Source organism: Gossypium hirsutum, chromosome A04 (genome assembly GCF_007990345.1).
Source record: "Gossypium hirsutum isolate 1008001.06 chromosome A04, Gossypium_hirsutum_v2.1, whole genome shotgun sequence".
NCBI classification, from domain to species: domain Eukaryota; kingdom Viridiplantae; phylum Streptophyta; class Magnoliopsida; order Malvales; family Malvaceae; genus Gossypium; species Gossypium hirsutum.
In genome coordinates this window covers 81,059,442-81,072,249 of record NC_053427.1, presented here as the reverse complement: position 1 = coordinate 81,072,249, position 12,808 = coordinate 81,059,442, and positions in this window count along the sequence as shown.

Genomic DNA, 12,808 nt, shown 5'->3' with positions numbered 1-12,808 from the left:
TCAACTGACGATAATCAATGCACATTCTCAATGTACCTTCTTTCTTTTTCATAAACAAAACTGGTACACCCCAAGGTGAGAAACTTGATCTTGCAAACCCTTTATCGGTCAACTCTTGTACCTGAGACGTTAATTCTTTTAGTTCGGTCGGAGCCATTCTATATGTAGCTATCGAAATCAGAGTAGTTCTTGGTACTAACTCAATTCCAAATTCTATTTCTCGAATAGGAGGTAATCCCGGAAGTTCTTCAGGAAAAACATCAGGGAATTCGCAGACAACAGACACTGATTCGACTTTCTTTTCTGATACTTTCGAATCAATCACATAAGCAAAATAAGCTTTACAACCCTTTTTCACAATACTCATAGTTTTCATTGAAGATATCACAGCCGGTAATCTATTCAAATCACTAGATTCAATTCGGACTATTTCATCATTCTTGCATATCAAATCAATAGTTTTCCGTTTGCAGTTCACAATAGCATCGTGCAAAGTTAGCCAATCCATACCCAGAATTATATCAAATTCATCAAAGGGTAATAACATCAAATTGGCTGGAAAACAGATGTCTCGAATCATTAACAGACAATTCTTGCAGACTTTATCAACTAAAACACTCCTACCTAGGGGGTTCAATACTTTAATCACAAATTCAATAGACTCTACAGGCAAAGTCTTACTAGATACTAAATTCATGCATATATACTAATGCGTTGACCCAAAATCTATCAAAACAATCATAGAAGTATCGTAAAGAGTAAAAGTACCAGTTATCACATCAGGAGACGAAGCTTACTCACGTGCTCGAATGGCATAAGCTTTGGCAGGTGCTCTAGCCTCGGCTAGAACAGCGGTGTCTTGAGTCCCTCTTTGACTACCACTTATATTTCTCATATTTTTGAGAGGTCTACCACGAGTTGAGGTGTTACTTGATCTCGAATTTTGTGCTATCTCGTGTTCAATAGACTCGAGACAGTCTCGAATAAAGTGATCTAAAGATCCACATTTGAAACAAGCCTAATCATATAGTCTACAATTACCGGGATGTCTTTTAACATAAAGTTTACACTCAGGTCGATCAGATCAGACATTTCCAAAACTAGCAACAGACGTAGCTGCAGCTCTGAAGCTCGAATGTGATCTTGTACGATCTCTACTCGAATGCCCCATATTAACCTTTGAACGGCTAAAATCATCTCAGAATTTCTTTAACACAGACTGAAATGATTTACTTGTAGATCTATTTCTCACATCTCTAGCTTCAGAATCAACTTTTCTTTTCTCTTTCCTGAGCTCTTCAACTTTACACGCTCGTTCAACAAGTACTACAAATTATTTGATCTCAAGAATCTCGACTAACAAACGAATATCTTCATTCAGACCATCTTCAAATCTTTTGCACATTATTGCCTCAGTAGATACACATTCTCGTGCATATTGACTCAGTCTTACAAATTCTCACTCGTATTCTGTAACAGACAAATGGCCTTGTTTAAGCTTAAGAAAATCTTTACGTTTCTGGTTGATAAATCTCTGATTGATGTATTTCTTTCGGAATTTAGCTTGAAAAAATCCCAGTTGACTCGATTCTTAGGAACCACAGATATTAATATTTTCCACCAGTGAGACGCCGTATTTCTCAGAAGCGAAACGACACACTTTAAACCTTCAACGGGAGTCAATGACAATTCATCGAGTACTCGTACTGTATTTTCTAACCAGAACTCGGCTCTCTCAGCATCATTACTAGTGGTAGCTTGGAACTCTTCAGCCCCATATTTCCTAATTTTATCAATCGAAGGCTTACTTGGCTAAATCAGATTAACTTGTGGCATAGCAGGGACTTGCAGAGGATTAGTCGGGGTTGGGGGTTATTGAACAACCGGATTAATTCGAATATAATGGGTGAACCAATCATTCATCATCTGATAGAAGGCTTGTCTCGCCTCCCCATTATGGCTACTCGTAGCCGGTCTAGAGTCGGATTGCGCTGTCCCTTGTATGGGAGTAGGCACATTACTTTCGACATCATCAGCTACGGCTCGTTCGGGATCTATTTTCTATATAAAAACACATTTTCATTGTCAGGATTCATCACACTATCGCAGTTCATAAATATGGCATGTATAGCTTGACTCACATACACTACGTTAGTTCTAGAATCGACTAAACTGTAGTTTGATACCAACCAAATGTAACACCCCTAACCTGTATCCGTCGCCGGACTAGGGTTAAAGGCGTTACCAGAAAAATCAAAACATTTTATAAACAATTCAAATACATCATCCATATTCATAGTCAAACATTATCATAGAGTCCTTTATATAGGTCATCGAGACCTTAAGCGTGCATTTGAAAGGGGTCAGGACTAAATCGAGCTCATACAAAATTTTTTAAAACTTAAACATTTTTTTCAAAGTTGTACAGGTCACACGTCTGTGTGAATAGGCTGTGTGCCTCACATGACATTAGACAAGCCCGTGTGTCTAGGTCGTGGTAAAACAGAGCATACATACTGACTTGTCCACACGGCCACAAGACACGCTCGTGTGCCCAGGCCGTGCAAAAATTAGAGAGGCTACTGACCTGGCCACACAGCTGACCACACTCCCATTTGTCTAGCCCGTGGTCGAAACTAACTTGACCATGTAATCTGCCCAGGCTCATTTCGAAATGGCCCTCAAGCAACATGGTTGAAACACATGCCCATGTCTCTTCCCGTGTGGGCAAAAATAGGCCATTTGCAAGGATAAATTGCCACCCATTAAGGGTCCTCCCTACAAGCATCAAATAGGCACCAATTGCACATCAAATTTCAACAATTTCATAATCAAAACATTCAACATTCATGTCTTATCATTATCAACCAATCTCATGTTCATAACACATACCAATTCATGTCATTCCATATGCCAAAAACCTACCAAAACATATGGTTTATAACCTTGACACATTCCATTCATTCTCTTACCAAATTCTTACCCAATTATAAAATATACACATACCAAAACTTACCAAATTGACCATTTCTTTTGGCCAACCAAATGCACAACATAATGACACACTTGCATCACATATCATATATCATAATCAAACCATAAGTTCAAACATAAACTAATCATATCACATGACATGGTATATACATTACAAAACATATCCTAATACTTCTAGCCTATACATGTCATACTTTTATATTCACAATATCAAAAGGTACCAAAATAAGGTTCAATAGTGTGGTGACGATCCTCGACGATCCCTGAGCTCCCAGTAGCTTAGATATCTATAAAACAGTTGAAAAACACACAGAGTAAGCCTTCAAAAGCTTAGTATAAGTGTTAGGATATACATGCCTAAGGCAACGCTTAAATAAGAGTCGGCTTATTACACCGGTGTAAGTTTGTCTTGATAAGGGACAAATGTTGTGCAAGTATTGATAAGGGACTAAATGAATATCAACAGTGAATTTATGTTGGAGTTTGAATCGAGTTAAACATCAAATAATCTATTTAAATCAACAACAATAAATTAATTCAAAGAAACAAACAATCGATTTAAAAAAACAATAATGAATCAATTCAAAGAAGCAAAAATCGATTCAAGAAGAAAAAAATCGATTTAAAACAATAAACAATCGATTCAAAACAACAAACAATTGATTCAAAGAAGTAAAGAATAAAAGGAAATGAGTATATATTTCACAACAAACAATCAATTTATACGGTGTATTTACGTATTTTTCCTTAACAAAATATTGAGGAAACCTTCCTTTGCTTGGCACGTTCAACAGGATGCTTGAGAAAGAAAGAACTTACTTTCACCGGTGTAAGTCAGTCTTGATAAGGGACAAATGTTGTGCAAGTATAAGGGACCAAATGAATATCAACAGTGAATTTATATTGGAGTTTGAATTGAGTTAAATAACAAAGAATCAATTTAAAAAATAATGAATCGATTTAAAACAACAAAGAATCTATTACAATATACCCTTTTACACATAATTAGAAGTTGAATATAAAGCATGTCAGCTTTCATCATATATCATATGTATAAGAATTATCATCTTCATTATCTGTAATTTTTGTTGAAATTGATTCATATAGGTTTCTTGGCTTGGTTAATATTGCATGAAACCATCCCTTGCTCTTTTATCATCTTCATTATCTGTAATTTTTGTTGAAATTGATTCATATAGGTTTCTTGGCTTGGTTAATATTGCATGAAACCATCCCTTGCTCTTCCCTTCTTAGATATAAAAAGCTTTTGTTGCTTAAGAAAGAAATATGAATGGGTTATCCGTTAGCAACACTCCTGTGTAGATCAACTTGGAGAAGTTCAGCAAATTGAATCCATTCTCATCTTGTATAAGACCCTTTGAAGAATGTACATAAACTCAATCACATTCTATGAGAGTTACTTTAAAACATCTTTAATAATCAGAATCAAACATGCGAGTTGCAACTCCATAGTAACTTCGGCCATTTGCTACAACCATGATGGCACTATTTTGAGCAGTGTAAAATTTTTCACGTTTAGCCGTGTGGAACTAAAACCCATTAACAATATATCTATCGAAACACTCAATTTTGTCACTAGGGCCACAGGCAAGAGCAATTACTTTTGAAGGTGCATTATCATTCACCAACTATGGAATCTACAGAACATCAATGGCAAATAAGAGACATTTTACTAAATTCTATATTAATATGATTAACAACCAACTTGCTTATTTCTTAACTATCGATTTATACTCTAAATTTTGAGTGGTTCTAGTGCCACGATAATTGCTCTTCATGAAAGCCAAGAAGTCATTGCATCATAAGTACACTCCATTTAAATAAGAAATAACTAATAATCAAATGGAAAAATTATCATTTAAGTAGAAAATCTTACCTCTTGTAGGCGGATAATATATCACTATGAAGCAACAACAGTGGTGTACTTGAGCAAGTGACATCATTCCTAGGTATTAAGTTTGGAGATCCCCAATACTCAACCTCTTGACGAGAAAAGATGAGTTTTTCTTCATAATCAGATAATTTAACTTAAATAATATAAAAAAATTAAAAAAATTGAAAACAGTATACCAACTTACTTATTTACAAAAATGGTATACCAAGGGTGGTGGAGGGTGATGCATAGACAGCACCACCCCTATTTTTTGACACCCATCACTTTCAACTAAAAAAATTTTAAAAAATAAATTTTTAATGGTGCAGCCTTCTTGATAAGTGACACCAAAGTATTATTACCCAACCCGAATACAACCAACCCCCAACTCGAATACTACCAAAGTGGAACCCTAGGAGGCTAGCTAACAAGTAGGGCTGGTTAAGGGTACCCCATAGGCAGCACGGGCCTGGTGCTTTTCTGTGCGATGGGACGTGGGATTGGTGAATGGCACCCCATAGGCGGTATTGGGCAACTACTTCTGTCTCTTTTGATTCTCTGTGCACGATGGGACGAAACCTTTTAAGGGTCTCGTGAAAAATAATTTTTGGGGACCTTATAATGGTTCCCTAATATGAAAAACAAAATAAAACAAAACAGAAGAATAAGAAGAAGAAGAACAAGAAGAAGAAGAAGAAGAAGAAGAAGAAGAGAACGGGAAGGGAAAAAAGAAATAAAAAGATACTAGTATAATATAGAATATAGAATATAGAAGAGAAGAGAAGGAAAAAGGGAAAAAAAATAATAGAAGAGAAAGAAATAAAAGAAGTAGAATGGGGTAAAAAAGAATAGAAGAGAAGGAAAGAAGAAAGGGAAAAATATTTGGGGTTTAAGGAGTTAAGTTTAGGATTTAGTTTGGGGTTTGAAAAAAAGACTAGTGGTTTTGTTTAAGGTTTGGAAAAAAAGAGATTAAAGGGTTTTGTTTGGGGGTTATAAGGGTTTAGGGTTTAAAAAATTCAAAAGAGGTATTTTTTTAGTATTTATATATTATTTGTTAGTTTAGTGAATTTTTTTATTTATGGGTTAGAAATGTTATTTTTTTGTTTAACCATGTTATTTTAGAAATGTTTTTGATTCATTTAGATTTTGATTAAATTATTTATTTATTTATTTATTATTGTAAGGTATTATTTTGGTAAGAAAGGAAGGTTTTTAATAGATATTATTTTGATAAGGTATGTTTCTGTTTTATTTTTTTATTTGTATTTTTTATGTTGTTTATTAGATTCAAATAACAAAACTAGTCCTATTAAGTTTATTATGTTGAGATAATTTTTATTATTTTAACATAAACTTTTTTGTTTTTCTTTTTGTAGGTAAAAGATAAGACCATTGAGTTAGAATTTATGGAATTTTTTTTTAGTTCTTTATTAACTTATGTAGTATAAAAACGTTTATTATATACTAAAATAGAATGGCAAAAAATGTGATGTGCACCAAACTCTTTAGTATTTTTGTAATTATATTATTAGTGTACTATATTTATTGTATAATATTAATGTGTTTTGATAATTATTTAAAATGTGATAATTATTTTTTGATAGGGTATCTCATTTTTGTATTTTAATATTTCTTCTCTTATTATTGGGATAAAAAGGCCTAAATAGAAGTTAATTACATATTGAAATGTGTTTTTTGCAAAAAACTAATTGAACTCAATTTTTTTATATTGCAAATATTAAAATGGGTTCTTTGATTAAAGATGATAATCACATATCAAAAAAAGTTAATATGATGGTAATAAAATTGTTATTTCTTACCTTATAAAAAGTTCCCCATTATTTACGGATTTAAACTAGGTTATATTAACTATTTCTGTAATTTAATAATGTCAAGACCCGTATCGCGTATTGAGGGGTCGGGTGAATGGTTTATGATATCTGCCAGATCAACGACTAATGTCATACTTGGAGTTATCTGGATTTGGGTCAGCAAAATTGATCCGGAATTTTGATTTGCGGTATGACTCAAAATCCACTTTGGTCGAGCGATTGAACCCAGAGACCTACACTTTTCATTTGCAGTGTGGGGAGTGCACTATCACTTTGGATGATGTTGCACTGCAACTCGGTCTCCCAATCGACGAAAGTGTAGTAACGGGCGTAAGTGCGATTTCTGAGCCGGTCACCCTTTGCTATAACCTACTAGGAGTCTCACCCGGTGATGTTGAGTCAACATTTTTGAGTTTGAGATTTTATTTCCTGAAGGCCAATTTCGAGCATTTATTGATTAATGCCACCAAGCAAGAGGTGATGCGTGTCCTCGAGCGTACACTATGCACATTATAAGGGTGTACTCATGCCTGATGCAAACAACAATAAGGTCCATTTGATGTACTTGGCCCTGTTAACTGATTTGCATAACGTCTTTCATATAGTTGGGGTGCCGCAGTACTAGTTATGTTGTATCATGAGCTTTGTTGGATGAAAAATCCTTCTGTTATGGACGAATCAATGGTCTCTGTCGAAACCATTTTTTTAAAGAGGTTTGAAAAACGGGGTTCGACTTTTTGAAAAATGAAAATGGGAATTGCCACTAACCTTTTTAGGTGTGATTGGATCACCTTTATAAAACATTTTGGTCTACAAAATTCAAGAAAATAGGTTCGGGAGTCGGTTATACACAAGGAAGGATTAGCACCCTCGTAACGCCTAAAATTGGTACCGAATTGATTATTTATTGTCCTAATGTCGAAAATTTGAAAAGATTTTAAAACTTGAACAAATTAAAGTTGAAACTTGAGATTCCTTTGTTCCGAAAGTATACAAACATTACATCCAGCATGTTAGGACATGATGTTTTAAATCCTCGTAACTAAAATTATCTCATGATTTTGAAAATTTATTAAAAGGATATTTGGCTATTTAGTCAAACGAAAAATCGCAACCCAGCATGTTAGGGCACTATTTCCTGAATTTCTAAACACCAAACATTGCCTTATTTAAGAAAAACTTTTTCAATTAAATGAAATATATTTTTTAAAACAATGAATAATATAGAATTTAATAAAAAATAGTTTGATATAATACTAAAATTATTAAAAAAATAAAATATAAAAGAGAATTAAAAATCAAGGAAATAGGGATTAAATCAAAATAAAAAAGGTTGAAAACGAAAATGAACAAAGAATAAATAAGAACAAACCGTAGAAAATAAGAACGCAAGAGGGAGAGAAATTCGAGTGAATGCTCTTAAGAATTCTTATTGCTTCCCAAAACTCAAGTGATTTACAATGAAGGGAGAGGCCTCTATTTATAGTTGAGCCTTCCCAAATCCAACGGTATACATCAATTACATCAACGGTTAAGATTAAAGGATATCTACAAATTAAATCTCTAAGATTACAAGATCATATCTTCAAGATTGCATATCATATCTAAGACTGCATATCATATCTAAGATTGTATCATATCTAAGATTGCATATCATATCTAAGATTGCATATCCTTAAAGATTATATTTCCATATGAGTCAAGCTTATAGATGGACCTTAAATCTTTTCAAGTAATGGGCCATTCCGATTGGGCCAAATTATATGTTTGTAATTTTGGACTGAACTTAGACTTCATTTTTTTGGGGTTTATTATTTTTATTTTTGGACTTATTTCTAGGCCCGGGCAAAATTGAGTGTCTATAGTCTCCATAACTCGAAACATTTCAAGCTGTCATGAATATATTTCTACATTCATCGGTCTTGCCCTCTGACGGTTCACATCCATTGCATCCCTGACATCTTTGACAAATACGTGTCCCGCATTAATCTGATTGACTTGTTTCAGCCCTATTCTTGACATCAATGTAGCTAGCCTGTAGAACATAGCCGAGAACATAAATGAAATCGAAAGATGTTGTGTGCTTCTCAACAAGGAGTTAACTGCCTCTACCATGTTGGTGGTTATATGACCATATCGAAACTCGTCATCGAAAGCTGGAGCCCATTGCCACGACTTCATGGTACCCAACCAATGTTGTAAAAGAGTGTTCGTTTAACCTTGTATGTCACCTTCAAGTTTGGTCATCCTTTGCTGGAAAATGTATGACTTTAACTCGTACGTTGTGTATGTATTAAGAAAAGACAAGTTACAGTATCAAATTAATTTTTTCTTCCATTGATAATATTAAAACATATATTGAAACTAAATTTTACCTATTTTCACAACTTGTCTCCTCTAGTTTGCAATAGTCTCAGTGAAAATTAGCCACAATGTGCCAGATACAATAAACGGATCTCCATGGTACACTGGAACGCCTAATGGCGGCAATTATTATCTTCCCTTTATCGGAAATGATGCAAATGTTATTGTCACTGATAACATATCTTTGTATGTTCATGAGGAAGAATTCTCATTATTTCTTTTTCTTGTCCACAATGACAAATGCTACCAGGAGCATGTTCTTGTTCCTATCTTGAGCAACCGCAATAAGTAGAATTTGCGTATATTTCTTGCATAGCCAGATCTCATATACCTGCACAAGCGGCTTGTAGTGGGGAAATGCCTCCAGCATGGATCAAACATCTAGAACATTAGGTGGAAAATTATTTTTTCCGATTTTAGTTGGTTATCCGGGCCATAATAAGGTCATGTATCGACCTCAAATGACAATCCCCGGTATATACTCCCGCATAGTGGCTACCCATCCATATAGCTTATCGTACGACACATCTTAATCTCTATACAACTACTCCATTGCTATTTGTTTAGCTATCCATGCTTTTCAGTACGATACTCGATACTAAAATTTTGCTTGCATTTCGACAATAAATACCGAAACTTTAATGGTCGGCATGTCCTTCACCAATGGCATGAAGCATTTACAGATAGTTTTGGTATCAAGTTTCCGGTGACCTGTCATACATGTTGAAGTGAATGTCTGAGGCCCAATAGATTTTTGTATCTCCCACATCTGTAACTTTTGGATAAATACGGCTCGTACCCGCTAATTGCAGTCGACCTCCAACACTCCCCAATATACAATATCGGTTTAAACATGATGGCTTTATAGTCCACCGACATATTGATGCTATACTATTTAATGATAAATATGCACCCTTCCTTGGTTTCAAATTTTTGGCCCAAGAACAACTCCTCAGGTTCAGAATCTACGGCCAACCAATGAGCAAGTAGTATATCAGGGTACTTTGGGAACTCGACTACATGCGTCGTATCGAGGTTTATTAGCGACATGTGTGCCAAGGGTCATTGCGTATCACAATGCATCGAACTGAATTCCTGATTGAAGATGCGTTAACATTTCTATCGTCATTTGCACCTTCATCATTGATATCATCCAGGACCTCGTCCAAATCGAGATCACTATCACCATCATGCTCGTGATCAGAAGGATCACTACTATCATATCCATCATCAGCATCCACATCAATCTCAGGTGGAACATTAAGATCGATGTCGAACCTGCGTACAGTCTATTGATTATCAACGTATGATATCAGAACCACCATACAAGGATCTTGAACTCCATGTTCTTTACGTAATGGAGTGGGATCTTCAGCTAGCTCCATATTAGTTAACTCAACAAATAATTGAATTGGTGCATTTTGGTGGCTTTGATTCCCACAATAAAGAGTGACCATTGTCTCAACGTCTTCATCATCTACAAGTTCTATCTCGGTGAATTTGATGGGGACGTCAAAATTGAAAACTTGTAAAAAAGTTTCGAGATCCTTCTTCTACAATGTCTAACAATTTTTGCATTAGTCTTTTCTTTCATATCATCAACCGAGACATTTCTATTAAATCTCATTACTATTTTTTGAAGAAATTCAAATATACACCCAAGTGTTGTTATCAAAATTACTCCATCGAAATAAACACATATGAAAAATTAATTATCCATATTCAATACTAGATATGTTAAAAAAGAAATAAAAATTCTCAACATAATTTCAAGCAAAATAATTACTATAATGTAAAAAATGACTTTCATATCTACTAAACTTGTGAATTCTTCTTTGTTTGTTTACCCTTCTTCTACATATTTTTTTTTGTTGTTATCTGAATTCTCAAATTTGTTTTCCCAAACACTACTTAAATAATGGCTGGGAACTGGTGTTGCCTACAAGATTGGAACCACTTGTGCCGCCTAAAACATCGACACCAATCCTTTGATGCCACATTTCCCGTGGGCACCACCGCCCAAACACATCCCAAACCCATATTTAACCCATGTATTGAAATTGTATGGGAAAAATACTTTGGTGTCACTTATCAAGAAGGTTGCACCATTAAAAAAGTGTTTTTTTTTATTTTTTAGTTGAAAGTGATAGGTATCAAAAAATGGAGGTGGTGTCGCCCATGCACTACCCTTCACCACCCTTGGTATACCATTTTCATAAATAACTAAGTTGGTATACCACTTTCAAATTTTTAATTTTTTTAATATTATTTAAGTAAAAAAGCTTTATAATCACCACTTCGTTCTTGCAGGGTCGCGAAAAAATTATTTCCATGTTCGAGAAATAACGTGAGCATAATGTGAGGCACTCAGCTGCTAAATATCATTCAACAATTGATCCTTCTAGGTATGCTTTATTATACACAAGTGATTTAAGTCAAACCAAAAACCTGGAAAAATAAGAAAACAAATGTTATGTGCAGTTTAGTTTTAACTTAACATGTACATGCAAAAACTAAATAGAATATATAAAAAAACAACTTATAATCTCTTATGTATTTACCTTTCAATTGCTTCTTCAGGAAAATGAATTAATAAGTAGACCATGATGGTGAAAAAGCTCGGCAAAAATATTTCCTCAAGTTGGCAAAGTGCCAATGTAGCATGTACCTGCAAGTGATCAAGCTCAATTGTATTGAGCACTTTAGAACATAGCTTCTTGAAAAAGCTAGAAAGATTAGATATAAAAGAAGTAATTCTTTGTCTACCACATTTCTCAAACATATTAGAAGTAAATCCTATATCAGAATGTGCCCATCATAGCTCTTCATGTTAGACAACTTATTCTCTTTTAGGTTCACGCACCTTGAAATATTTGACAAATAACCATCGGGCACTTCAACAACTTCAAGGTTGAAGGAAAATGTCTTTCTCTTTTGTTGTCGGATTGTAACATGCTAGTGATATAAGAATCTTGCCATTAACTTCTTGTGGATGAAGTTCACTTCTTATGCCAATATCGTATAGGTCAATGCGAACTTTCAAATTATCTCTACCCTTCCAATCCATATTGAGCAAAGTGCCAATCACGCTGTCACACACATTTTTCTCTATATGTATAATATTTAAATTATGACGTAATGGATTGTACTACCAATATGGAATTGGAAAAAAACACTTTTTTTCTTCCATAATGTCAAAGATGAGTTTGACAGATTCGGTTGATTTTCATCTTCACTATCCAATTTAATGTCACTCAATTCTCTCAAATTATAATCAGCTTCGTAATAATCTTTCTGTTTCCTATCCTTGGGTGCCTTCCCGTAAGAAAATACAATACCGTCAATTCCTGTATGACGATACTCTTTCATTTTATCAAACTGATTATTTTGATGCATGAATGGATGATTTGAGGGAAGCCATCAACGATAACCCATGTAGCAAAACTTCCTCCCATTATGTAGCCAACGAGAACTGACTGACTATACACATACTGGACATGCGACATGCCCCTTGGTACTCTAGCCTGATAGGTTTGCATATGCTAAAAAATCATTAAGGGTCCACATGAGACACACACGTAAATTGAATGTCTCATTCTTAGAGACATCAAATGCACTTACACCATTCTAAATTTGTTCCAATTTGTACACGTCCATGGTTCTATGTTGTGCGAGATCAACACCATCGGTGACATACTTTGTATGGTGCTCATTGTTCGAAAAG